A 27,756-nucleotide genomic window follows, 5' to 3' on the forward strand; every position below is an offset into this window, starting at 1 on the left:
CAGCAACATAGATATATACTATTTTGGAGTAAAGGCTGAAAAAAAGGTTTTTCAAACAAACAAAGCAGGGAAACAAGCTGAAGTCACTATTCTAATATGTAAAAATAAATAGACTTTCTACCAAAAATATTTGGTCATTTAATACTCTCCTCAAAGGAAACGTCTACCAAGATGATTTTTTTATGCCACAAATGTAAGGGTTCCACAATCATAAAAGAAACATTAACAATGATTAAATCACTCACCAATCCACACACAATAATAGTGTGGTATTTCAGCATTCCACTCTCACCAATTGGACAGGACATCAAATAGAAAATATACAGACAAACATTGAAAGTAACTGACCGATGTTATAGATCTAACAAATATCTACAGAGCCTTTCGCCACCTAACAAAGGAATATATCTTCTTCTCAGCATCTCATGGAGCCTTTACCAAAACAGACCATATAAATGAGCATAAAGCAACCTTCAACAGATACAAGAAGCTTGAAATAATCCCTTGTGTCTTGTCAGATTACCATGGATTAACTGGACTACAACAAAAGAAACAACAGAAGGCACACATACTCATTGAAATTGAACAATTTTATACTCAATGATTACTTGGTCAGAGAAGAAATAAAGAAATTACAAACTTTCTAGAATTTAGTGAAAGGATAGGCATAGCATACCCAAATTTATGGGACACAACGAAAACTTATAACACTAAGGGGTTTCATAAAGAAGTTAAAGAGATCTCATACTAGCAAGATAACAGCAAACCTAAAAGCTGTAGAACACAAAGAAACCAACACACCCAACAGGAGTAGATATCAGGAAATAGCCAAATTCAGGGCTGAAATTGATCAAATGGAAACAAAAGGAACAATACAAAGAATCAACAAATTTTTTGAGAAAATCATCAAGATAGACAAAACTTTAACAAAACTAACTAAAATGCAGAAAGACATTATCCAAATTAACAGAATCAGAAATGAAAAAGGAGACATTACAAGAGAAACTGAGGAAATTAAAAAAAATAGGTCTTCAAAATCCTGGAAAATTGGAAAATCTAAATGAAATGAATAATTTTATAGCAGATACCACTTAACAAAGTTATATCACAAATCAGATAAATTATCTCAACAGATCCATAACCCCCAAGGAAATAGAAGCAGTCATTAAAATCACCAAACCAAAAATTATATATATATATATATATATATATATATATATATATATCCCAGACCCACATGGTTTTAGCTCAGAATTCTATCTAACCTCAGTACTACAACACTATTCCATGAATTTGAAACAGAAGGAACAATGCCCATATTTATTTTATAAGACCACAGTCACCCTTATACCTAAATTACAGGAAGAATCAACAAAGGGGATTTCAAACCAGTTCTCCTTATGAACATTCATTCAAAAATATTAAAACAAACAAACAAAAAACAAGAACACATCAAAAATATTGTTTACCATGATCAAGTAAGGTTCATCCTAGGGATGCTGTGATAGTACAATTTGTCAAAATCAATCATTATAATCTACTAAAGAAACTGAAAGAAAGCAATCACATAATCATTTCATTAGATGGTGAAAAAGCTGTTGGCGAAATACAGCACCCTTTCATGTTAAAAGAGATTAGAGATACAAGCACATATATAAACATAATAAATGCAAAATACAGTAAGCCAATAGCCAACATCAAATTAAACGGAGAGAAAAAGAAAGCAATTTCTCTCAAATCAGTGAGAAGACAAGACTGTCCCCTCTCTCCCTACCTATTCAATATAGTACTTGAATCCTAGCTAGAGAAATAAGACAATTAAAGTAGATCAAGGGAATATAATTTGGAAAGGAAGAAATCAAGGTATGATTATTTGCAGACAATATGGTAATATATAAGCAATCACCAAAATTCTAAAAGAAAACTCCTGCAGCTGACAATTTCAACCAAGTAACTGGGTAAAAATTTAACTTAAAGAAATTAGCAGCCCTCTTTTATACCTATGATAAACAGAGAAAGGAATCAGGGAAACAACACCCTTCAAAACAGTCACAAATAATATAAAATATCTAGGCGAAACTCTGACCATAGAAGTACAATATTTGTACAACAGTTAGAATTCGTGAAGAAAAGATTTTGGAGAAGGTATCAGAAGATGGGACGACCTGACAAGCTCAGGAATCAGTAGGATCAAAGTAGTGAAAGTAGCCAATTTTACCAAAAGCAATCTACAGATTTAATATAATATCCATCAAAATTTTAACACAAATTATTCAGGACCTTAAAAGAACAATTCTCAACTTCATATAGAATTAAAAAAAAAACAGGATGGAGAAAACAACCTTGAACAGTTAAAAAAAATTCTGAAGGAATCACCATCCCTGATTTCATGCTGTACTACATAGCAAAATTGATAAAAACTGCATGGCATTGGTTTAGACAGTTTGACCAATGGAACCTAGTCGATGATGAGAAATGAACCCACACATCTATGGTCAGTTGACTTTTGATAGAAAATAATACAGTAATAAGGAAAAACATCTTCAACAAATGGTGTGTGTCCAACTGGATGACTGCATGTTGAAAAATGTAAATAGATCTATATTTATCACCCTGTATAAGACTCATTTCCAAGTGGATCAAGGATTTCAAAATAAAACAAGATACACTAAATATAATAGAACAGAAAGTGGAAAATGGTGATGAACAAATTTGGATAGGTGATAATTTCCTGAACAGAACACCAGTGGCTCAAGCTCTAGGATTAACAAATATCAGTGGGACCTCATGAAACTGTAAAGCGTCTATTACGCAAAGAATACTATTGATAGGACAAAATGGCAACCTACAGATTGGTCATATCTTACATGCATATCTCTGTGGTAACAAATTGCTGTATATTTAGATTTAACACCCATTCAACAGGAGCTATACTATGCTTGATACTGGAACCCTAGCTAAATAACCAGTGCTAGTGACACCATGTATCATGGAAAAGAATCAAAGGACACCACGTTATTAAACCAGAATAATTCTTAACTAAAGTTTACATGTCTATTTTTATAGTTAACCACAGTTAACCAGAGTACTAAGCCTTTATCAAGAAAACTTACTTATGCAAGAAAGACGAAACAGAAAACCACAACCGATAAAAATGTTGTTATAGGAATCAGTTCTAACTGAAATGTAGGCAGAACAACTTCATCATTTAAGTAGATATTGCACAAGAGGGTTTCAAAACATTGTAAGGGCCAGAGGAATGTGGCACTTATTGTGTGATTGTATCTCTTAGTAGTGTCAGAAGGTACACATTTAGTACTCCAGCACATGACAGCAAATATGAACTGAGCAAGATCAACAGTAAGCATATAAAAATAGAAAGGAAAAGACCACCAGCCCTTAACTCAAAACAGGACTACAGCCAATTAAGGGATGCTGAAAGTGGAAAGAAAAATGTATTCCACAAGGAAAAGAATCAAATGGGTTATCTAATACCAAATGATCAATTCGGAAAGCATAAACAAACAAGTAACTTTATACAAACAGATTCAGTTATATTAAAAATATGCATGCATATATAAATATATAATGTATATTTTATAAGTATGTAATACATGTATTCTATCCAAATATATTAATTATACTATACTATGAATATAATTATACTATAATATCAAAAACAAAAGAAAAATTTTGGAGAGGGTATAGGAAAACTGGGTCAGAGCCACAGTAATGGAAAAAGACCTGATGTTGGTGGTACTGAAGTAGAACAAAGGCATCCTCTTGATGTTTGAAAAAAAAACAAACATTTTGGAAAACTGAAATGTGTTAAAATAATAGAGTTTTGGAAATGGAAATGTTAATGTGCTTAAAAGAAATATCAAGGTATATCCATGAATCTTTTTAAATTTCTATACTTTAAATATTTTAATTATTAATTGTTTTATTTATTTATATTCTAAATGTTACTACCCTCCAGGTCTTCCTGGTAGAATTCTTCTGCCTCATTTGCCCTCCTCTTTGCCCTTGAGAAAGTAACCCCTCCTGGAATGCCACCTCTCTGGGTCATCAAGTTTCTACAGGGTTAGACTTACTTTTTCCCACTAAAGTCAGGCAAGGCAGTTCTTTGCTAAATAGGTGCCAGGAGCCCTGACCAGCCTGATTATGCTCTTTGGTTGGTGACTTAATCTCTGAGATGCTCCTGAGTTGAAGGTTAGGTGACACTGTCTTTCTATGGGGCTGCCATCCCCTTTTGCTCCTTTAGTACTTCCTTTAATATTTCCATATGGGACCCACCTCAGTCCAATGTTTGGCAGTGAATATCTGCATCTGTCTCAGTCTGCTGGAGGTACAGGTTCTCATAGAACAGCCATGCTTGTCTCCTGTCTGCAAGCACAACATAATGTCAGTAATAATGTCAGGGTTTGGTGCGCATCCATGGGATGGATCACAACTCGGGCTGGTCACTTGTTGCCCTTTCTTTGAGACTCTGCTCAATTTTTGTCCCTGCATTTCTTTTAGGCAGAAAAAATATTGGGTGAAAATTTTTGAAGGTGGATTTGTGTCCCCATCCCTATACTGAGGGCCCTACCTATCTAACTATTGGAGATGTTCTCTTGAAGTTCCTTATCCCTACTATTGAACATTTTGGATAAGGTCACCCACACTGAGTCCTGGGAACCTCCTCCATCTCAGGTCTCTGATATCTTCAAGAGGTTCCACTCACCCTAACCCTGAGCAGCTACATATTTCCAAGCATTGAGTGACATTTATGTATGAGTTTTAGTTTAAAACAATATTCAATCTATATTAATAATATAACCATAAAAAGTACATAGATGATCTAAGTTCCTCTATCTTAATAAATAGATTATATAAAGTTAATTGGGATCTTGAAAGGTATCCATGTTTCTTTGTTGTATAAACTTGTGTGGATTCATTACCTTAGTAATTGAATTTAGAAATTGAAATGGTGGAGGAAATAATAACAAAATGAATTCCTGCATTCCCCTATCTTTCCTTTCTAGAATATAATCAGCAGCTAGCACTGAAAATAATTTAACTAAATTATTTCCTATTAAAAGATAGCAATATGAATATTGAAAAGGGAGAAAAAAACCCACCTCAATTTTGTTTCAGACTGTAACTTGTGCTATGTAAAACAATTCTATTTTAGCAGCAGATAAAATTGAATAAAAACAGTTTTTAAAAGAAAGAAAATAAAAGTGAATAATACTAGGAAATTATGCAGTTCCATCTCCATATCTCCAATAAGGAAAGTAGGCTGATTTTTGGTTTCATAATGCAGCATTAAATTAATAGTAGGTTTATTTGCCTTTACCAAAGGAAAATAAATGAGCTATACAGTTTTTATATTGATATTGAAAAATAACCACAGTTTAATGTGAGAATTTTGGGCCTTCCACCGTGAGCCAGTCCCATTGATAATAAGTATAAATATCATTAATTTGAATTATGAACCAGTTTTCTATAAATTAGAATGATGCTTACATTTTAAAACTTATCATTTTAATCAGACAAAATTCTCAGTATTTAATATGTTTTGAATTGAGGGATTAGTCATTTTTCATTATTGTTACTATACAGATCATGCATGAGATATTCTTTAGATTACTTGGGAAATTTTCTTATTGGTCTAAAGATGATATTATGTGTTACATTTTATGTAGATTTCTAACGTGTATTGGGAGCTCAAAAAACTGCAGTCAGGGAGTGACAGAAGGCCCTTTTGTCAGAGAACTTGTGATTTCTGCATTCATTATTTTAGATTCAAATCTTTCTATTCAAAGAGGTTACATATTTCTACCCCACAATGAAAATATTTGTTATTATTTTTAAAATGGATAAAGATAAAAATAAATAATTACTGTTCAAAACTTTAAGACAAATGTTATATTTTCTTGGAATTCAAAGTCATACAACATCTTATAATATGATAAGCATACAAATTGAGCTAAAATGTTGAACTGTTGAGTTGAAACAGTTGAATTGTTGAGAACTAAAGCAAATACCTTGGGGTTCAGAAAATAGGAAAGAAATAGATCCTCTCATCAGAGGACCTCAGTGAGGATTTTGATTCAATCACTTGAGAAAGGGGAGGAATAATGGGATGAGAGACTGTCTGAGGGTAGACCTGGAGAAGGATAATTACTGATTACTGGAAGGTAAAAAAGTTATATATATATATATATTCACATACATATGCAGGAGACAACTCAGAGCTCACTGGGAATAAATCACCATTCAAACAGTACACATGGAGGTACCAATGGATCCAGCTGCATATGTGAACATGAGGATGGCCATCAATGGAAGGAGAGCCCCTTGGTCCTGAAAAGACTCAATGCCCCAATGTAGGGGAATGCAATAGCAGTGAGGTGAGAATGGGTGGGTGGGGCACTACATAGAAACAAGGGAAGGAGGGATGGAATATGGCGTTTGCAAAGAGAAAACCTGAAAAGTGATAACATTTAAAATGTAAATAAAGTATCCAATAAAAATAAAAAATAAATAAAAGTTTCAGCATATCTGGCTTTATGTGTAGGTCCTTGATTCACTTTCTTTTCCATCTAATGTCTTTTGTAGTCCTGAATTTGTGGAAAGATATTGTGTAAATTTTTTTCATAGAATATCTTGAGTTTTCCATCTATGCTTAATGAGAGTTTTGCTGAATATAGTAGTCTTGACTGACATTTTGTTCTGTTAAAGTCTGTGTGGCATTTGCTAAAGATCTACTGACTTCTAGAGTCTCTGTTAAGAAGTCAAGTATATAGAGGGCTAATATTCAAAATTTACAAAGAACTCAAAAAGTTAGACTCCAGAGAGTCTAAAATGTTAAAAATGGGGTAGAGAGCTAAACAAAGAATTATCAGCTGAGGAATATCGAATGGCTGAGAAGTACCTAAAGAAATGTTCAATATCCTTAGTCACCAGGGAAATGCAAATCAAACAACCCTGAGATTCCACCTCATCCCAGTCAAAATGGCTAAGATAAAAACTCAAGGGACAACAGATGCTGGCAAGGATGTAGAGAAAGAGGAACACTCCTCCATTGTTGGTGGGATCACAAACTGGTACAACCACTCTGGAAATCAGTCTGGAGATTCCACAGAAAATTGGACATTGCACTATTTGAGGACCCAGCTATACCTCTCCTGGGCATATACCCAAAAGATGCTCCAACATACAACAAAGACACATGCTCCACTATGTGCATAGCAGCCTTATAACAGTCAAAAGAACCCAGATGCCTTCCACAGAGGAAAGGATTAAAAAATGTGGTACATCTACACAATGGAGTACTACTCAGCTATAAAAACAATGACTTAATGATATTCATAGGCAAATGAAATGAACTAGAAAATACCATTCTGAGTGAGTTAACTCAAGCACAGAAAAACACACTTGGTATGCACTCACTGATAAGTGGATATTAAACACAAAGCTTGAATTACCCAAGATACAATCCACAGACCATATGATGCTCAAGAAGAAGGATGCTTCATTCCTTCTTAAAAGGGGGAACAAAAATACTCATAGGATAGGATATGGAGGCAAAATTTGGTGCAGAGACTGAAGGAATGGCCATTCAGAGCCTGCCCCACGTGAAGTCCACATATGTGGTATCAATAGGAGAAGAAGCCCTTGATTCTGTGAAGACTTTTTGCCCCCAGTTTAGGGGAATGCCAAGGCAGGGAGGTGAGATTGGGTGGGTGGGAGAGGGAGCATCTTCACAGAAGCAGGGAAAGGGGGAATAGAATAGGTGAAAAGGGGACAACATTTGAAATGTAAATACATAAATACCCAATAAAAAATGTAACAATGTGACTCAAATAGGTCACATTAGAACAGAATCCTGTCTTAATCTAGGTTTAAATTTACACTGTGCCATATTGTATCTTCTTTGGAATTTGTTTGCTACTTTATAATGAAAACAAAAATGCCTTCATGCTTATTGAAATGCTACAAAGTAAAAACAAATAATATTTTTAGTGAGAATTCTTAATTATTTTACTAAAATACAATAGATGAGATCCTGACACATGGTAATATAAATTTGATACCAAATATATACTTGGACATTATATGTATAATCTTATACACAAGAGTACTTTTATATGTGAAACAAAAACTGCCATAGAAAGTTCCTCCTAAATTATAATAAAAGTTCTCAGAACATATTTCAGAGATACAAAGAAATGATTAATGGAATTGCCACTGACCTTTTAATTATAAAATGGAATACTTGTTGCCCTAGAGTAAACCTGACACCCTATTCGCTATATGAGGCTTGACTTCCTGTTATAATTACGTTAAGATTACATTAACATTTCAGGTTAGCCAGGTGATTGCTTTATACCTGTGAACAAACCTGAAATACATGTAAAGTACTGATACAATTACAAGAAAATGTGCACTCTTTCTAAAATACTTTTCATTGAGCACCTCAGAGGCAAAGAGACAGTCACTTGGAAAGAAGTATCCAAACATGTGCATTGCCATAAGAAGAGAGACTTTCTAAGTGCTAATTTCTGACACATAATTAGCAGCCATCCTGTTTACCCAGTATGAGTCCAACCCAAGAAAGTTTGAAACTCTTTAACTCAAGATCAAGATCAAGATTAAATAGCAGATCAATGCTTTGAAGAAATATTACAGGGAAAAATGAAAGGAAAAAAATGTAGACCAGAAAAGTGTAATGTTAATGAGATTTTTAGGCAACTGTGAAGAAGAAAGAAACGGGCAATTATGGAGCTCCAATTATTTAATATGAAATTGGGGGAAAATGCTATTCTATCTCATTCAGTTCTTACAATAAAAGTAGAAAGATAGGGGTTGGGATTTTAGCTCAGTATTAGAGCGCCTGCCTAGGAAGCGCAAGACCCTGGTTCGGTCCCCAGCTCCGAAAAAAAGAACCAAAAAAAAAAAAGTAGAAAGATAGCAGAGGAGTATTTTAATACCTTCTACTTAAATCTCATTATTACATTCACAAGTTTTCTAATTAATTGTGTTGTTTAAGATGAAGAAGTTTAAATCATCTATATGATAAACAAATTCAGACTAATAGCTCACACAAAGTTATCTTTCTTAGACATTCAGTAAGGATTTCCAGTTTGTCAAGTGTACGTCTTCAAACCTTCTTTAATAGTATGCATGTGTCTTGTTTATAGACAGCAGTACATGCACATCAGTTCTACAAAGACTTCTTTAGTTTGTGTTTCTCTTTCTCTCTCTCTGTTTCTCTGTCTCTGTCTTTGTCTCTGTCTCTCTCTGTCTGTCTCTCTGTCTCTGTCTCTCTCTGTCTCTGTCTCTCTCTGTCTCTCTCTCTCTCTCTCTCTCTCTCTCTGTGTGTGTGTGTGTGTGTGTGTGTGTGTTTCTGTGTTTCTCTGTGTTGTGAACAGAGGGACTGTACTTTACTCCTTGAGATAATTTCAGTATTTTTCATTATAATATATCAACATAGGAAACTTTTCATCACAGGCCAAATGAGAAAAGGGTTCACAGCTGCTGTTCTTAATTGATGGTATATAATCTGTTAAGATCAAATACTAACTGTTAATCAGTAATGATGTACTTAATAACTTACAAACATATACATGATTAATATTGAGGTTTTCTTTTTTAATTGATTTGAGTTTGACAAGTAAATTCAAAACCAATGTCTAAACACATTTGTGGACTTGTTTAAGAATACGAAGCCATCTAAAGTCCATCCATAAGAGGTCCATCTTGCATGAGACAGAAACTTGTTACATTCCAGAATGGCAATCATTGCCTCCAAGGCCTCAGTGATTATGCTCAGTTTATTCGTGAGATATGCAAAAGTAGTGTCTGATGAAGTTAAAATGTGGAAGTACAACTCTTATTAATCCATCATTGTATATACTATTAATGATTCAAAAAGATAAAGAATTTGGGATTATTTGAAATATACCACATAGCATACAAAAATAAAAATCGCTTTTATGCTTTGTGGGCCTAATAGGAAATAATTTACAAAAACTTTATGTTCATAACTGTTTTCAGCTTTTTAGTTAGGAAACCTAGAAAGTTGAGAAAAAAATATCTAGCACAATGTTTCTTAAGTTGTGGTATGTGTTCTAGAAAAAGAAACAAAAGAAAACAGAAAGACAAAATTATTCACTTTGACCTAAATCTACATTTTGCCTTGTGTGAGGTATAGTGTTCTATCTAGCTAGATGCTGCCATGCATTCCCACAATAGTGACCTTTCTTCCCATAGCTTCTACATGAACAAAGCAAAAATCGTGTCATTCATATAATATGTTCATTTTGGACAGCAAAACAAGACAGTTAATATATTTATAGAGATTTCATTACAGAGGAAAACAACTTTCTTTTCTTAATCTGCCATATGATGTTTGACCAATTTTATTTCTAATGACAGCTGAGATTGCAAATTGCCTTCTTTTTAAAGAATGAAGGAAGAACCCAAATGAACTGAAACTTTCAGTAGATATCATATGAGATGACCCTGATATAAATTTCAAGTCAAAATCCCTCAACTTCATCATTCTTAGCATTTCTTACATTTACCTGGAACCAAGAAACAGCTACAGACATGTTCAGGCATCTACAACTATAGGATATATAATTAATTAATATATATTAATTTTTTGCAGTCCAGACATTGTTCCCTTCCTGGTCCACCCTCTTTATTGTTCCACATCCCATACCTACTCCCCTCTTTCCAATGAGGATGTGCACACCCACACCCACCTCACCACACCTCCCCACCCCCTGGGACCTCCAGTCTCTTGAGAGTTAGGTACATCCTTCTCTGACTGAGTTCAGACCAGGCAGTCCTCTGCTGTATATGTGTTCGGGTACTCATATTAGCTTGTGTATGCTGCCGGTTAGTGGCTCAGTGTCTGAGTTCTCGGGATTTACTTGAGACCGTTGATCTTCTTATATGGTCACCCTCCTCCTCAGCTTCTTCCATCTTTTCCCTAATTAAAGGACAGAGGTTCCTTCTGCACATTGTAGGGAATTTAATTTAAGGTCTCTTCGTTTAAGTCCTGAGAATCTCTTACCTCCTTGGTCTCTGGAAGACCACCCACCCCTACATTCTACACCCCCACCTCCTACTTTCCCAGGTTGCCTGTTTCCATTCTTTCTACTGGCCCACAGTGCTTAAGTTCTGTTCTCCCAGCCAATACCAGGTCATGTTCCCTTCTTCCCACTCTGTCCCCTTTCCCACTCACTTCCCTCCCTCTCCACTCCTGTGATTGTTCTCTTCTTTCTCCCAAGTGGGATTGAGATGTCCTCACTTGGGACTAGAAGACCCAGCTATACTACTCTTGGACATATACCCAAAAGATGCCCACAATGACTCACAGACATGTATTCTACTATGTTCATAGCAGCCTCATTGGTGAAAGCCAGAAGCTGGAAACAACCCAGATTTCCCACAACAGAAGAATGGATACAAAAAATTTGGTTCATTGACACAATGAAACACTACTTGGCTATTAAGTATGAGGACATCATGAGTTTTGCAGGCAAATGGATGGAACTAGAAAGTATCATCCTGTGTTAGGTATCTCAGACCGGAAAAGGAATGGGTCACTAAGATATTAATGAAAAAAGTAGAGAATACCCAGGATACAAACCACAGATTCAAAAAGGTTTCAAGCTGTAAGATATTTTTAACTGTAATACTTACCTTAGGATGCCTGACATCACAAATGGCAAGGACAAAGATAAATCTTTATGCAGAAGTTTGACAATTTAAACAGCAATATATTAACATCTTTAAAAATTGCCTTAGATGCCTCCTGAAGACAATGTAGGTAGTAGAAGAAAATCCTGATGTTCATTTCAGAATTCAATATGGCTTCTCTGATTAGTCAGATGTGTTTCTTGTATTTGTGATGTCATATCCTTTCTCACATTTATACTTAGCATTATTACCTCATTCTCTTGTTGTCTGAGATCAGATTCTTTGGACAGTGCATATAGTTAATGTTTACTGGTATAAACTTTAGACTATCCAGGTTCACATAGTCTGAAGAATTAATACAGCTCAAGCAGTGTAACTACTATGTGTGGATGCTAAGTGGTGTACATGCACGCAGTAACATGAAATGTAAATGCTGATCAATCTGGGGTATAAAATTTTTTCTAGAACGTGAAACATAAAAATGTTCCATAGATACATTGACCCCCTCCAATCCTCTGTTATAATTCTCTATTCTTTAGGTAGCTGACCTTGCTTTTGATCTTCATGGGTTCCTCTTAATCTTATCTAATCTAAATAATTAAGTACTGATATGAGCTTAATGATAGTGAGACTCTCATATTTCACTGAAATTATGAAGATGAATATGGTTTACTAAACTCTCCTCAAAACTTGGATAGGATCCAAATTCCAAGAGTTATGATATTCTTTAAGATTTTATTGTAAGGAATGCTAATGGGATAGCTTTTAATCTTGTCAATGCAAAACTCACACTTGACAAAGACAAACAGGTAAAGACAAGTATCCAAATCTGCTACATCAATATAGAAAAGTAAGAACAAAATGGGAACTCAATTCTGCTGAGTACCAGTAAGAGAGGCCTTATAACGTTGTAGATATTGTGTAAGGGAAAGGCAACATCCTAGCCTTCTGTGGTTGTTAACTGATCTGGGCAGAGGAAATAAAAACTCCTCATCCCTGTATGATATGGAATATTAGTTCCCAAAATTGAAACTTGATTCTCATCCAAGGGGAGACTGTGAAGGATTTCTTATTATATTTTAAAGATATGGATTCTAGGTTCCTGGGAAGGAAAGAATTGGATGGCAAAATTAGCAAGACAAATTTTAAAATATTGGCAAGTACATCTCAAAGAGATACAGACAGAATTTATTATTCTGTTATAATTTTATATAATACTTGGTTCATGGAAAGTAAATTCTAAGCAAGAAAATGATAATAACCTAAAAATCAGGAAGAAGCCTATTAAAATTTATTCAAGCAGAGAAAATAGGTAAAGCCATTTTGTTCAATGTATGTGATTGTTTAGAATATGTCATGATTAAAGTATGTTTTACCTTTATTTCTATGAAAAAAGAAGGCCCATTTGTATTGTTGTATTAACTGTCAATTTCTTCTTTGCAACTAATTCCATGGCTTATCAACAGGAATGTCCCTTTGTGCAGAATCAGGTTGTCAGTGGAGGCAGTTCTCTAAGCAAACACTATGGAGAATTTTTTTCTTTTTTCTTATTAAATTAATTAATTTATTCAGTTTACTTCCTTATATTTCCTACCATTCCTTGCTTCATGGAGTTGCTCATCCATTCTGTCTTTCCATTCTCCTCTACGAATGAGAGTCACCACCACCCCTGGTACACTACTGCCAAACCCCATTTCCAATGCAGGAGGAGGCACATCCTTTTACTGAGGCCAGACAAGGCAGTTATGGGAACAGATTCCACAGTCTGATAACATTCAGAGAAAGGCCTTACTTCAGTTGTTGGGACATCCACATAAAGACAAAGCTGCATGTCTGCAATGTGCAAGGGATCTAGATCCAGCTCATGCTTGCTCTTGGGTTTGTGGTTCAGTCTTTGGGAACCCCCAAGGATCCAGGTTAGTAGACCCTGTTGGTCTTCCTGTGAAATCTCTATTCTCTTCAGGTTCTTCAACTCTTTCCCCAATTCTACTGTAAAAGCACATGGCCTATGTTCAATGTTTGGCTGTGGGTATCTATATCTGTTTTGGTCAGCAGCTGATTGGAGTCTCTCAGAGGACAGTTATGCTAGGCCTCTGTCTGCAAGAATAACAGTGCATCACTAATAATAGCATCAGGGATTGGTTCTTGTCCAGGAGATGAGTCTAAATTTGGGCACGTCATTGATTAGAAATTTCCTCAATCTCTGTTCATCTCTGTCCCTTCAGTACTTATAGGCAGTAATAGGCAGGAATTATTTTAGGTCTAAGGTTTGGTGGATAGGTTGCTGTTTTATTCCTCCAATTGGAGTCCTGCAGAAAAGTGGCCACTTCAGCATTCATATCTCCCACTGCTAGAAGTTTAAGCTAGGGTCACTGGATAGCAACCCTGGAGCCTCCTTCTATTTCAGGTCTCTGACGCATCATAGAGAGGCCACCACTATATTATTTTTCTATGCCCTGCTCACCCTATATCTTATCCCCTCTGCCCAGCTCCCCTCACAATCCCTCTCCTTCACCCCTAACCCACAGGGGCTACATATTTCCATTCATTCTCCTGGCCTTCTGGGCCTCTCTTACCTGATTCTCTTCCCCTAATCTCTTCCCATATCTCTCTCACCCAGATTCCTCCATCCCTGAACCTTCCACACGGTGGTCTTGGGGTAAAGGAGGTGTCCAAGAGTCAATGGGAGTGACCTTAGATTGTGACTCACAGCATTGGGGAATATGACTATTATAGGCCACTTCCGGTACCCAGGGAGGAACCAACACAATCAAAAACTTTCAACCCCAAATATATCCCATGTATGAAACATTCAGGGACAGAGGATGGAGCAGAAACCAAGGGAATGGCTAACTAATAATCAGTCTAATACAAGACCCATCCCATGGGCAAGCACTAGTCCCTGACACTCTTAATGATGCTCTGTCAAGCTAGCAGACAGTAGTCTAACATGGCTGTCCTCTGAGAGAACCCATTCAACAGCTGATTCAGACATCCACAGCAAATGAAGCTTGTGGACTCTTAGGGAAGAATGGGGATAGGAAATCCATAACTTGGACCCTTGGACCCTCAGAGATTGAAACAGCAACCAAAGAGAATATATCAGCTGGATATAGGCCTCCCTGGACATCTGTAGCAGATGTACTTGGTCTTCATGTTGGTCCCACACAACTGGAGCTGGAGCAACCTCAAAAGCTGTTGCCTATCCCTTTGATATATTCTTCTAGCTGGACAAGAAGAGAATGGGAGAGATGTGCCTAGACTCACAGATTCTTGACAGGGTAGTGTATACCCAGGGTGTCCCCACCTGCACAGAGGAGAAAGGAAGGGAGGATGGGGTTAATGATTGTGGGAGCAGGTGACTGCAAGGGGGGCATTAAGCAGGATGAAAAGTGAATAAGTGAAGAAATTAAATTAAATTTTTAATGATGCCTTTGTTTTTGGTAGCTAAGTAGTATTCCAATATGTAAATAAATCACATTTATTTTTCTCCATAATTCAGTTGAGAAACATTGTTTCAAGATTTTGGCTATTACTAGTAATACTTCTATGAACATAGTTGAGCAAGTTTCCTTGTGGGATGGTGCAGAATCTTTTGGGCCTATGCCCAGGAGCAATATAGCTGGGTCTCTATGTAGAATTATTCTCAATTTTCTAAGAAACTGTCAACTTCACTTCCAGAGTGGTTGTAAAAGCTATCACTTCCTCCAGCAATGGAGAAATGTTACCATTGCTCAGCATCTTCATCAGCATGTGCTGTAACTTGAGTTTTTATCTTAGCCATTCTGATATGTGTGAGGTCGAATCTCAGAGTTCTTTTGATTCACATTTCCCTTATAAACATTTCTTTAAATACTTCTCTTCTATTAGATATTCTTTTGATGAGAAGTCTCTGTTTTGCTCTGTACCCCCTTTAAATGGGGTTATTTGGGATTTTGCGGCCTAACTTCTTGAGTTCTTTATATATTTCGAATATTATCCATCTGCCAGATGTAAAGTTGGTGAAGATCTTTTCACATTCTGTAGGCTGCTGTTTTGTCCTATTCATGGTATCCTTTAACTTACAAACATTTCTTGTTTATGACTTGTTGATCTTAGTGCCTGTCTTTCAGTGTTCTGTTCAGAAAGTGTCCCTTAAATCAATGAGTTCAAAGATACTCCTATTTTCTGTTTTATTAGATTTAGTGTATCTTGTCTTAATATTGAGATATTTGATCGACTTGGATTTGAGTTTTGTGAAGAGGGTGAAAATGGATCCATCTGCATTCTTCTATTTAAGATCATGCAGTTAGACCAGGAACATAGGTTGAAGATACTCTCCTTTGTCTATTGAATGGTTTTGCCTTTTTATTTATTTATTTGTCAAAAATCAAGTGTCTAGAGGTATGTGCGTTTATTGCTGGGTCTTGGATTTAATTCTATTGATCAACCCATCAGTTCTTGTAACAATCCTATGAAGTTTTTATTTCTACTTCTCTACAGTACAGCTTGATATCAGAAATGGTGATATGATCAGAATTTCTATTTTTCCCCCCACAGGATTGTTTTAACTATACTGAGTTTTGTTTGTTTGTCTTTCCACATGAATTTGAGAAATGTTCTTTCAAGGTCTAAGGAATTATGTTGGAATTTTAAAGGAAAATACATTGAATCTAAAAGTTGCTTCTGGGAAGATAGATATTTTCACTGTGTTAATTTTGCAGATTCATGAGCATGGGAGATTATTATTCTGATACTTCCAATTTTGTTTTCAGAGATTTGAAGTCTCAAGGATTTTCAGGTTACACACTTAAATCTCTCTCTCTCTCTCTCTCTCTCTCTCTCTCTCTCTCTCTTTCTCTCTGTCTCCTCCCCTTTTCCCTTTCCTCCTTCCCATATCAATTGTCTTCTATGCCTTCCTTTCATGGAATGCCTATTTCTTTTGGACTAGAGTTCATTTGGTAAGCCTAACATGATCTAATGTCAAATGCCTTAACTATATTTGCAAAGATCATTTCTCCACATGAAGCCACATCCATATATCCCATTTGTTAGGTCATCTGTCTCAGAAAACTAGAATATAAATTAAAACATACAATTTTAAAATGTTCCTGTTAACAGTCAATTTTTCTTAAATACTCAATACCTAGACAGAATGTTATCTAACTTCAAAGCCTAGTCTGTACCACCTAAAGAAGAATCCTGAAGTTATTATTTGCCTTGAATCAGAAGATTTCATGCATGCTAGTAAATAATATATAGCAGATAGAAAATTATAGAGCTAATCAATAGACGGTTTAAAATTATTATAATTTGATATTTAATGTGCTCATTAGCATTTATTCAAATGAAAATGTATGACTTTTTCTAATACAATTTTAGTAATATAGTATAATTTCCTTATTGTGATTAATAAGGAATATATTGTAAAATCATGGCAACTCAGTGTTTATCTAATTCATGTGTAGAAAACAAACAATTTGTATGTTGCAGTCCTAATCAATGATAGCAACTAATAGATGAATTGAAGCTAAAGGAAAAAAAAGTATGGTAAGGAATCTCCTTTAAAATTATTTAAATATTTTTTATATTTATTTTATTTTTGCTCTTATTTAAAATATATTTTAATACAAATATTCTGGTTATGGTCTTTTTCTTTCTCAACTTCTCCCCTCCCGTATTTATCCCCACCTTAAAAATTTCTTTCACTATAAAACAAAATGGTATCTAAATAATAATAATATTATTAATAAAAATAATAGCAACAATAATAATGTAAAAACAGGCAAGGAGAGGATAAACAATCAATGATAAAAAAGAAGAAAAAGCAAAAGGATAAGAAACAGATAAAGATGTAGACACATATTTGTTCACATAGAGATCCCATAAAATCTCAAAGTTCAAAACTATAGCATATAAGAAAAGGATATGTAAACTTAAAAAATAAGCTTCATATTAAAAAAAGAAAGTTCCAAAAATGTAAATGAGTTTGTTTTGTGTTGGCTTTCTATTACTGAGCATGGGGTCTGATTTTAAGTATGGTTTGTATATGCCAAAAAATCTGCTAGAGAAAATTAGTTTTTATTTATGGGCAGATATTAATTGGAAATACCCTAATTATGGATAGGGATTACTATCTACTTCCCCTCTTATCACTGTGACCTCATATGTACATGGCCTGTTCACAGCCATCTAGGCTGTTTCTTTTCTCCTTTAGATACAGAATTACTAGGCAAAATTGCTTTTCCTTTTTTTTCTTGTTATCTTTTTTTTTAATCTGTATTCCTTGTTTACATTTCGATTTTTATTCCCCTTCCCGGTTTCCGGGCCAACATCCCCTAACCCCTCCCCTCCCCTTCTATATGGGTGTTCCCCTCCCCATCCTCCCCCCAATACCACCCTCCCCCCAACAATCAGGTTCACTGGCGGTTCAGTCTTGTCAGGACCAAGGGCTTCCCTTCCACTTGCGCTCTTACTAGGCTATTCTCTGCTACCTATGAGGTTGGAGCCCATGTATAGTCCTTGGGTAGTGGCTTAGTCCCTGGAACTTCTGGTTGCTTGGCATTGTTTTTCATATGGTGTCTCAAGCCCCTTCAAGCTCTTCCAGTCCTTTCTCTGATTCCTTCAACGGGGGTCCCGTTTTCAGTTCTGTGGTTTGGTGCTGGCATTCACCTATGTATTTGTTCTATTCTGGCTTTTTCTCTCAGGCGAGATCTACATCTGGTTCCTGTCGGCCTGCACTTCTTTGCTTCATCCAACTTATCTAATTGGGTGGCTGTATATGTATAAGCCACATGTGGGGCAGGCTCTGAATGGGTGTTCCTTCTGCCTCTGTTCTAAAGTTTGCCTCCCTCTTCCTTGCCAAGGGTAAGTTTCATGTCTTCTGTGGATCTAGGGAAATTCAAGCATTTGGGCTAATAGCCACTTATCAATGAGTACATACCATGTGTGTTTTTCTGTGATTGGGTTACCTCACTCAGGATGATATTTTCCAGTTGCCTCCATTTGCCTATGAATTTCATAAAGTCGTTGTTTTTGATAGCTGAGTAATATTCCATTGTGTGGATGTACCACATTTTCTGTATCCATTCCTCTGCTGAAGGGCATCTGAGGTCTTTCCAGCTTCTGGCTATTATAAATAAGGCTGCTATGAACATAGTGAGGCATGTGTCTTTATTATATGTTGGAGCATCTTTTCGGTATATGCCCAAGAGAGGTATAGCTGGGTCTTCAGGTAGTTCAATGTCCAATTTTCTGAGGAAACTCCAGACCGACTTCCAGAATGGTTGTACCAGGCTGCAATCCCACCAACAATGGAGGAGTGAAACTTGACGCAATCCCACTAAAATCAGACACTAGACAAGGCTGCCCACTCTCACCCTACTTATTCTATATAGTTATTGAAATTCTAGCCAGAGCAATCAGACAACAAAAGGAGATCAAGGGGATACAGATTGGAAAAGAAGAAGTCAAAATATCACTATTTGCAGATGATATGATAGTATATTTAAGTGATCCAAAAAGGTCCACCAGAGAACTACTAAAGCTAATAAACAACTTCAGAAAAGTGGCTGGGTATAAAATTAACTCAAATAAATCAGTAGCCTCCCTCTACACAAAAGAGAAACAAGCCAAGAAAGAAATTAGGGAAACGACACCCTTCATAATAGTCCCAAATAATATAAAATACCTCAGTGTGACTTTAACCAAACAAGTAAAAGATCTGTACAATAAGAACTTCAAGTCTCTGAAGAAAGAAATTGAAGAAGACCTTAGAAGATGGAAAGATCTCCCACGCTCATGAATTGGCAGGATTAATATAGTAAAAATGGCCATTTTACCAAAAGCGATCTACAGATTCAATGCATTCCCCATCAAAATACCAATCCAACTCTTCATTGAGTTAGACAGAACAATTTGCAAATTCATCTGGAATAACAAAAAAAAACAGGATAGCTAAAACTATCCTCAACAAAAAAAGGACTTCTGGGGGAATCACTATCCCTGAACTCAAGCAGTATTACAGAGCAATAGTGATAAAAACTACGTGGTATTGGTACAGAGACAGACAGATAGACCAGTGGAATAGAACTGTAGACCCAGAAATGAACCCATAAACCTATGGTCACTTTATTCTTCACAAAGAAGCCAAAACCATCAAATGGAAAAAAAGATAGCATTTTCAGCAAATGGTGCTGGTTCAACTGGAGGTCAGCATGTAGAAGAATGCAGATCGATCCATGCTTGTCACCCTGTATAAAGCTTAAGTCCAAGTGGATCAAGGACCTCCACATCAAACCAGACACACTCAAACTAATAGAAGAAAAACTAGGGAAGCATCTGGAACACATGGGCACTGGAAAATGTTTCCTGAACAAAACAGCAATGGCTTATGCTCTAAGATCAAGAATCGACAAATGGGATCTCATAAAACTGCAAAGCTTCTGTAAGGCAAAGGACACTGTGGTTAGGACAAAACGGCAACCAACATATTGGGAAAAGATCTTTACCAATCCTACAACAGATAGAGGCTTTATATCCAAAATATACAAAGAACTCAAGAAGTTAGACTGCAGGGAGACAAATAACCCTATTAAAATTGGGGTTCAGAGCTAAACAAAGAATTCACAGCAGAGGAATGCCAAATTGGTGAGAAACACCTAAAGTAATGTTCAACATTTTTAGTCATAAGGGAAATGCAAATCAAAACAACCCTGAGATTTCACATCACACCAGTGAGAATGGCTACGATCAAAAGCTTAGGTGACAGCAAATGCTGGCAAGGATGTGGAGAAAATTGCTTTTCATATGGAAGAACTTCACTCTCTGGACATTTTTGGATGTAGGGACAAAGGTGGTACCAGAAAAGCATTAAAAATTATCATTCGTCTTTTATCTGTTACATTATAGCTATGACCTTCTATGTTTCCACATTCAGAGAAGAAATAAAAGCAGAATTAGAAAGTTTAAATTCACAGAAGATAAAACATTTTAACCCAGAAAATGATATATTAAATAATTTGCTGTTCAAGTGGCAAATGTCATTCAAGCTGTAGAAAGAATGGGTTTAAATAGTTAAAGTGAAAGGAAAATGTTCTAAGACTTCTTTGTGGTTGTTCTATCATTCCTGTTTAAGAGTGAAAAATATATTATAAAATTTCACAGGTGTAAACATGTATATGATTAACAACCTACCAGAGGTTAGATTGGGTTATTCTAAAACACTCTAGTGACATCTGGTATTCAGATAACAAAATACATTTTATGTCTATGAGTGGAAATGACTTTTACTATTTTTCCAGTGGTATATTCATTTTTTCCTCTATTTTTCCCCAAGTTCATGGGATATTTTTGTGAAATTATGCTGAAATATTGGCATTTACATATATTATTTTCTTGAAATGTCAATATTTTTATTTTCTAAATTGTTAATATTTGATATAAATGGACAGACTTACCATCTTATTTTATTATACTTTAGTATAAACTTCTGTTTTAAATATGAATATATTCTTAGTATAGTGCAACTTTAAGACATTATATTGCCTATTAACCTTACTTTTATTCTTTCTTCTGAGTTAATGCTCATTGAAGCTAATCTTTCTATTAGTAATTTCTAATTCTAAAGCTTGGCTTTTATTATGTTGTGTCCCTTGTACCTGAACATTATTTCAGTTTTTTATTTAATAATGTTAACTACTTTTTTTAAAATGAATAATGCTTTTTGTATTGTTTATACTTTTCATTGTTTTTTCTGTCTATCAAATATCTTCTGGAGCACTTCCTTCAGTCAAAACAAAAAGAAGTTGTTTAGCCAATACATGAAAACTGTAGACGGTGAAAGATTTTAATCCTTGAGATTTTGTGGGTTTTTTACTATCTAAGATTACAAAGGCAGCTCTGTGACAAAAAGGGAAGGTTCAGAAGTGATGTTAAGCACTAGAATGTGATTTTGAAGCCACTTTTATTTATTTTTCAATTCTGCATCCTATCTAACAATGGATGCTAAGAGATTTCTGTTGTGTTAATATACTCTGATACTACAGAAACAGACAATAAAAAATAAAAATACAATTAAAGAATCTCTTTCTGATGGAGACACAAAGCATTTCTTTTTTTCAGAGCTAGGGACCGAACCCAAGGCCTAGCGCTTGCTAGGCAAGCGCTCTACGGCTGAGCTAAATCCCCAACCCCAGCATTTTCAATACTAGTCATCACTGTCATCTTTCTGTGGCCATGAACTTAAGGATGCTGTATTCATATGTATTGTAAACTTGTGAACAAGGGAGACAGAGCCTTTGTTCTTATTAATAATATTAAACATTTCAGCTTACATAAAAATGAATTTAATATAAAGAATATTCAGGACTTTAAAAACCAATCTGAGTATAATATGTTGAAGAATAGATGATAGATTTAACATTTGCATTCATATTAATTCATTATATTATTGTCAGTCATTTCAGGCTCCTTTTGAAATTATATGAAAATATTAATTGTCTAATTGTTAAATGTAAGCTGCCATATTAATTCAGACAATAGGAAGATAAAAGTATGGCTAAAAATTTGAAATGGCAATAGCTATTTCTAGAAGTGTGAAATGGCATGAAAGAAATTGGAAATAATGGTCAATATAAAAACTCATATGAACAATGGGAGACAGGTGATGACAGAAGAAGTATATAGGAGTTTGTAACAATTTTATAACCAAATGTTGTGGCTACAAGAAATATGCAAAAAATTGTACAATGTAGAGAATAGGAAAGACAAATTGTGGTAGAGCGCTTGCCTAGGAAGCGCAAGGCCCTGGGTTCGGTCCCCAGCTCTGAAAAAAAGAACCAAAAAAAAAAAAAAAGACAAATAATCCTAGGTCAGGGCTAAAACAGGTGATCAGAAACTTAACTTTATCTCTAAATTTCTGGTATTTGAAGCAGTAAAACAATTATAGTATTTAAAAATGTAGAAAGACTTGATTTATTTTATTTAATTAGGTGTGTAGAGGGAAAATTTTGATTATATTAATTTTATCTGGAACATATTTACTCAAAGATATAAAGGCACACTGAATCTTAATTGTTACATATTGTGTTTTTAGAAATAACAATATATTTCATTGTATCATAATTATCTAGACTCTACCATACTTCTAGTCATCTTTGCTAGAGTGTGAAGTATACATTTCATTCTCATATAACATATATATATGTATATATATGTATATATATAATCTACACTTGACAAGGGTATAAGTAATTTCATTATAAAAACATGTCTGTCTTAAAGAATTAATGATAAGAAAGCTTCAGAACTTGATAGAAATGGTTCTTCTACATTTGAGAATGTAATTACTTTCCACACTTTTGAATCAGCTAAGATGAAAACTGAGTACAGCAATAGTTCAGCAAAATTTTAAGAGCATTGTCTTGTAAATCATTGTGTTCACAAAGAGGCAATTGTCAAAAGCTCATTTTATAGTATTTTTGATGTATTGCCCACATTTTCTATTACCTGCTAGAAATTATAGGTGTGAATAATATTAACTACAGTCTAAAAGTTGGCCTTGCAGGATATAAAAGAGTAAGGAAAAAGCACAAAAACTGAGTCTCAGTGTCTTAGTGGAGATTGTTATACAGACTAACATTGTATTGGTTGTTTCACATTAGATATATTAGGAAGATATTTATAGACATTGTATGTGAAGTTTTCAATTAGTTGTGAGTTAAATAAGAAACAAAATACAATTCCAGTATTTTTAGAACATTAGAATACAAACAAATTCAAGGCAATTTCAGGTTTATTGAGTACTTACAGAAAGATATCAGCATATTGAAATAAAGCAATAGAATTAATTCCTACCAATCATTTTATGCAAAATAAATAGAAATTTATATCACTTAAATATAATTAATATTAACATCATTTTAAACTAGAAAATGTTAAATGTGACTACAATTCATATTGTTTAGTGCCATATCTGTGAAATTCTGCTATGTGTGAAAGTTAATTCAATGAAAAAAATATATCCAATTTTGTAAAAATTGGGTTACATTTTTGATTGAGTTTGAATGAGGGAGATCTTTTCTATGCCTTACACTAATCTTCAAATTTGGTCACAGTCTATATGACCTCCAATTTCAACTATTCCTTTCTTACAGAACATTATATACTCACCAAGAATCGAGTTTGACTAGATATTCACCATCATATAAAGATCATTGGTTTTTGCATTCTAAATATTACACTATAAACTTTCATTTCTGTCTCAAATGACAAGAGATAGGTCAATGTATATTATTAATATGCTTTATTTGAACTACTTCCTAGACATTAGAGGGATAAGTAGAAGACAATCAAAGATAATTTTCCTTAAGCACTCATGTTCTAGATCTTGCTATCTAAAGAGAAATCTCACAGTAAATTGTTCTTTGTATTATTATGCACGCATTAAACAATGATTTGTGGATGAAAATAAAAGAGTAAACAAGGTGAAAAAGGCAAAGAGGAAAGTCAACAATGTGATAAGCTTAAACACTGAAAATGAGACATATGTAAATAACAAAAAGAAAGGTAGAACTGAAGACAGGCCATAATGCATGTGGCGATGGAAGTTATTTATCAAATCTCTTTCATTTTCTTAAAAATTTAAGGGGTAAATAATATATCTTATAAGAATGCATGGGGTTGGGGATTTAGCTCAGTGGTAGAGCGCTTGCCTACGAAGCACAAGGCCCTGGGTTCGGAACCCAGCTCCGGGGGAAAAAAATGCATAAGGACTTTTAAATATCTTAGCTATAAGCTGAACCTCTGTATGCCTTCTTCAGAGTTTTGGCATCCTCAATAGGAATAAGGTATAGGGAGAACCTGGGAGAGAGAGCCTGGAGAGTGAACAGAAATCAGTGACATTCTGGGAAAGTGGTATTTATCTTGGACTTACAAGAAACATAGGGTGGGGGTGGCTTCAGGATGTCTATAGCAGTATCTTTAGCTGAAACTCCTAGCAATGGTGGACAATGCCACCTCCTATGAGGAAGAACCCCAGTGGATGGATAAGAACATCAACACATCTATGAAAACTTCAACACAAAATTAGTCCTACCTACAAGAGATACCAGGACAAAAATAGAGCAGAGGCTGAGGGACTGGCCAACTCAATCAGTCTCACTGTTAGTGATATTCTGCTATGCTTGCACACAGGGGCCTAGCATGGCTGTCCTCCGTGACTCTGCCCAGCATCTGATTGAAATACATGCAGAGACCCTCTTCCAAATATTAGACAGAGAACTAGAAGTTTTGTGGAGGAATTGAAGGAAGGATTAAGAAACCTAGAAGTAACAGGAACTCCACAAGAAGGACAACAAAGTCAAGTAACCTGGACCCATGCGATCAGAGACTGAATGAACTACCAGTCAAAAAGCATATATATGGGTTGGACTTAGCCTTTGACCCCCAAACATACATGGCAGAAGTTCAACTTGGCCTGTATTACTGTCCCCCAACAGCTGAGGTGGTATCTGTCCTTGAATCTCTTGCCTGCCTGCGAATCCAGTTGGCCTCGGTAGGAAAGGATGTGCAATGACTCTAAATGCCAAGGTAATTTAGAACCCAGGATTTTCCCCCTCTCAGAGGAGAGGATTGGGAAGAGCAGTCCTGTAATTGGGATGTAAACTGAATAAATTAATTAATGTACTTTTTAAAATTTTCTTCTACGTCGTTCACTAAAACCAGATCCAATATTAACAATCTTAGAAAATCCTAAAAGTAATAATAATCAAACTGATTAATACTATGCTCTTGCTATTAATAATTCTTAGAAAATTATAAAAAACATAAAAGCTATTGGTACAGATTTGTTAAACATTTAATTTGAAAGCAAGAAAATGATGTCTCAATTGATACATTTTTCATCATCATTAAAGGATAAGAGTTTTACTCAGTAATATTTTATAGTCTCCTTTTTTGATAAGGAAATATTTAATAATTTAACCAGGATAAATAGGAGAACTATTTTTGAACTAAAGTAAATTTATTTGGTGATATAGAAATTGGAATTTTATTGAGAGGTATAAAGTTGCATTATATCATAGGTATTTCTAAGAAATATTATGTATTTAGTAAGACCTGTTTGGCAACTTTTAATTTATAGATTGTGGCTTAGTGTAAGTTTCTATGGTGTGGCTCTCAGTATAGGAATGTACTCTAACAATTAGAGTAGACCCATGACCTTGAGCTTAATTTTCATAGTATTAACATAGTATTACCATAGACAATGTAGAGAAGTCGGAAAAATAGTCTTTACATATTCCTATTGCAAAAATTCTTGCTGTGAAGTATGTTTGTTTTTCCCTTGATATAACATCACATTAAAATGTTGATAGAGGAAAGTGAAGAAAGACAAAGTTAATACTTTTTAGTTACAAGTTAAATCTATGCTAACTATAGCTATCTTAACTAGAAATGATACTGGTGAATTTGTAATACCTTTGTGAGTGATGCAGCATTTAATGTTCATTGATAAGCATACCTCATCACATCCTGGCTAATAATTATCCATAAACATTCTGCCTACCTTTGGCTTTCTGGTGGTTAACCTTCCTATTTCAATTATCAGTAATGGTCAGATTTTTATGGACTCAGTCCATGTTACAAAATTGCTATAAAATACTTCATAAACAAGTATATGGTTGGAAAAGTGAAAATGGACAAAAGTTTCCATTTGAATTTTCTCAGACACAATGTACAGAACTATGAGAATAAGTAAAGAACAGAAATTTAAGAAAGGTTATCAGATTAAAAGAAGATTTTATTTATTATTATTTTTTCTTTTTTATTATTATAAATTTTTATTAGGTATATTTCTATAATTACATTTCAAATGTTATTCCCCTTCCCAGTTTCCTGTTCGTAAGCCCCCATCCTCTCCCCTCTCTCTCCCTGATACGGGTATTACCCCATACATCCCTTTTACAGCCACACCCCATATTTCCCTGCACTGGGGGTACAACCTTAGCAGGACCAAGGACATGCCTTTCCACTGGTGCCCCAACAAGGCTATTCTTTGCTATATATGAAATTGGTGCCCTGGGTCAGTCCATGTATACTTTTTGGGTAGTGGTTTAGTCCCTGGAAGCTCTGGTTGATTGGCATTGTTGTTTTTATGGGGTTGCAAGCTCCTTCAACTCTTTCAATATTTCCTCTAATTACCGCCTAGGGGGTCCTGTTCTCAGTTCAGTGGTTTGCTGCTGGCATTGACGTCTGTATTGGACATGATCTTGATGTGTCTCTCAGGAGAGATCTATATCTGGTCAGTTTCAGCATGCATTTTTTGGCTTCATCAATCTTATCTAGTTTTGGTGGCTGTATATGTATGGGCCACATGTGGGGCAGGCTCTGAATGGCCATTCCTTGAGTCACTGCTCTAAACTTTGTTTCCATATCCCCTACTATTGATATATTTTCCCCTTTTAAGAAGGTGTGGACTTTGGTCATCCTTCTTCTTGAGCTTACTGTGGTTTATGGATTGCGTCTAGGGTAATTTGAGCTTTTTGGCTAATATCCACTTATCAGTGAGTGCACACAAAGTGTGTTTTTCTGTGATTGAATTAACTCACTCAGGATGGTATTTTCTAGTTCATTCCATTTGCCTATGAGTATCATGAAGTCATTGTTTTTCACAGCTGAGTAGTACTCAATTGTGTAGATGTACCACATTTTTTAATTTGTGGTTGAGGGCATCTGGGTTCTTTCCAGCTCTGGCTATTATAAATAAGGCTGCTATGAACAGAGTGGAGCATGTATCTGTGTTGTATGTTGGAGCATATTTTTGGTATATGCCCAGGAGAGGTATGGCTGGGTCCTCAGGTAGTTGAATGTCCAATTTTCTGAGGAACCTCCAGACTGATTTCCAGAATAGTTGTACCAGTTTGCAAACCCACCAACAATGGCGGAGTAGTCTTCTTGCTCCACATACTCCCCAGCATCTGCTGTCACCTGAGTTTTTGATCTTAGCCATTCTGACTGGTTTGAGGTAGAATCTCAAGGTTATTTTGATTTTTGCATTTCCCTGATGACTAAGGA

Source organism: Rattus norvegicus, chromosome 14 (assembly GCF_036323735.1).
Source record: "Rattus norvegicus strain BN/NHsdMcwi chromosome 14, GRCr8, whole genome shotgun sequence".
Classification (NCBI taxonomy): domain Eukaryota; kingdom Metazoa; phylum Chordata; class Mammalia; order Rodentia; family Muridae; genus Rattus; species Rattus norvegicus.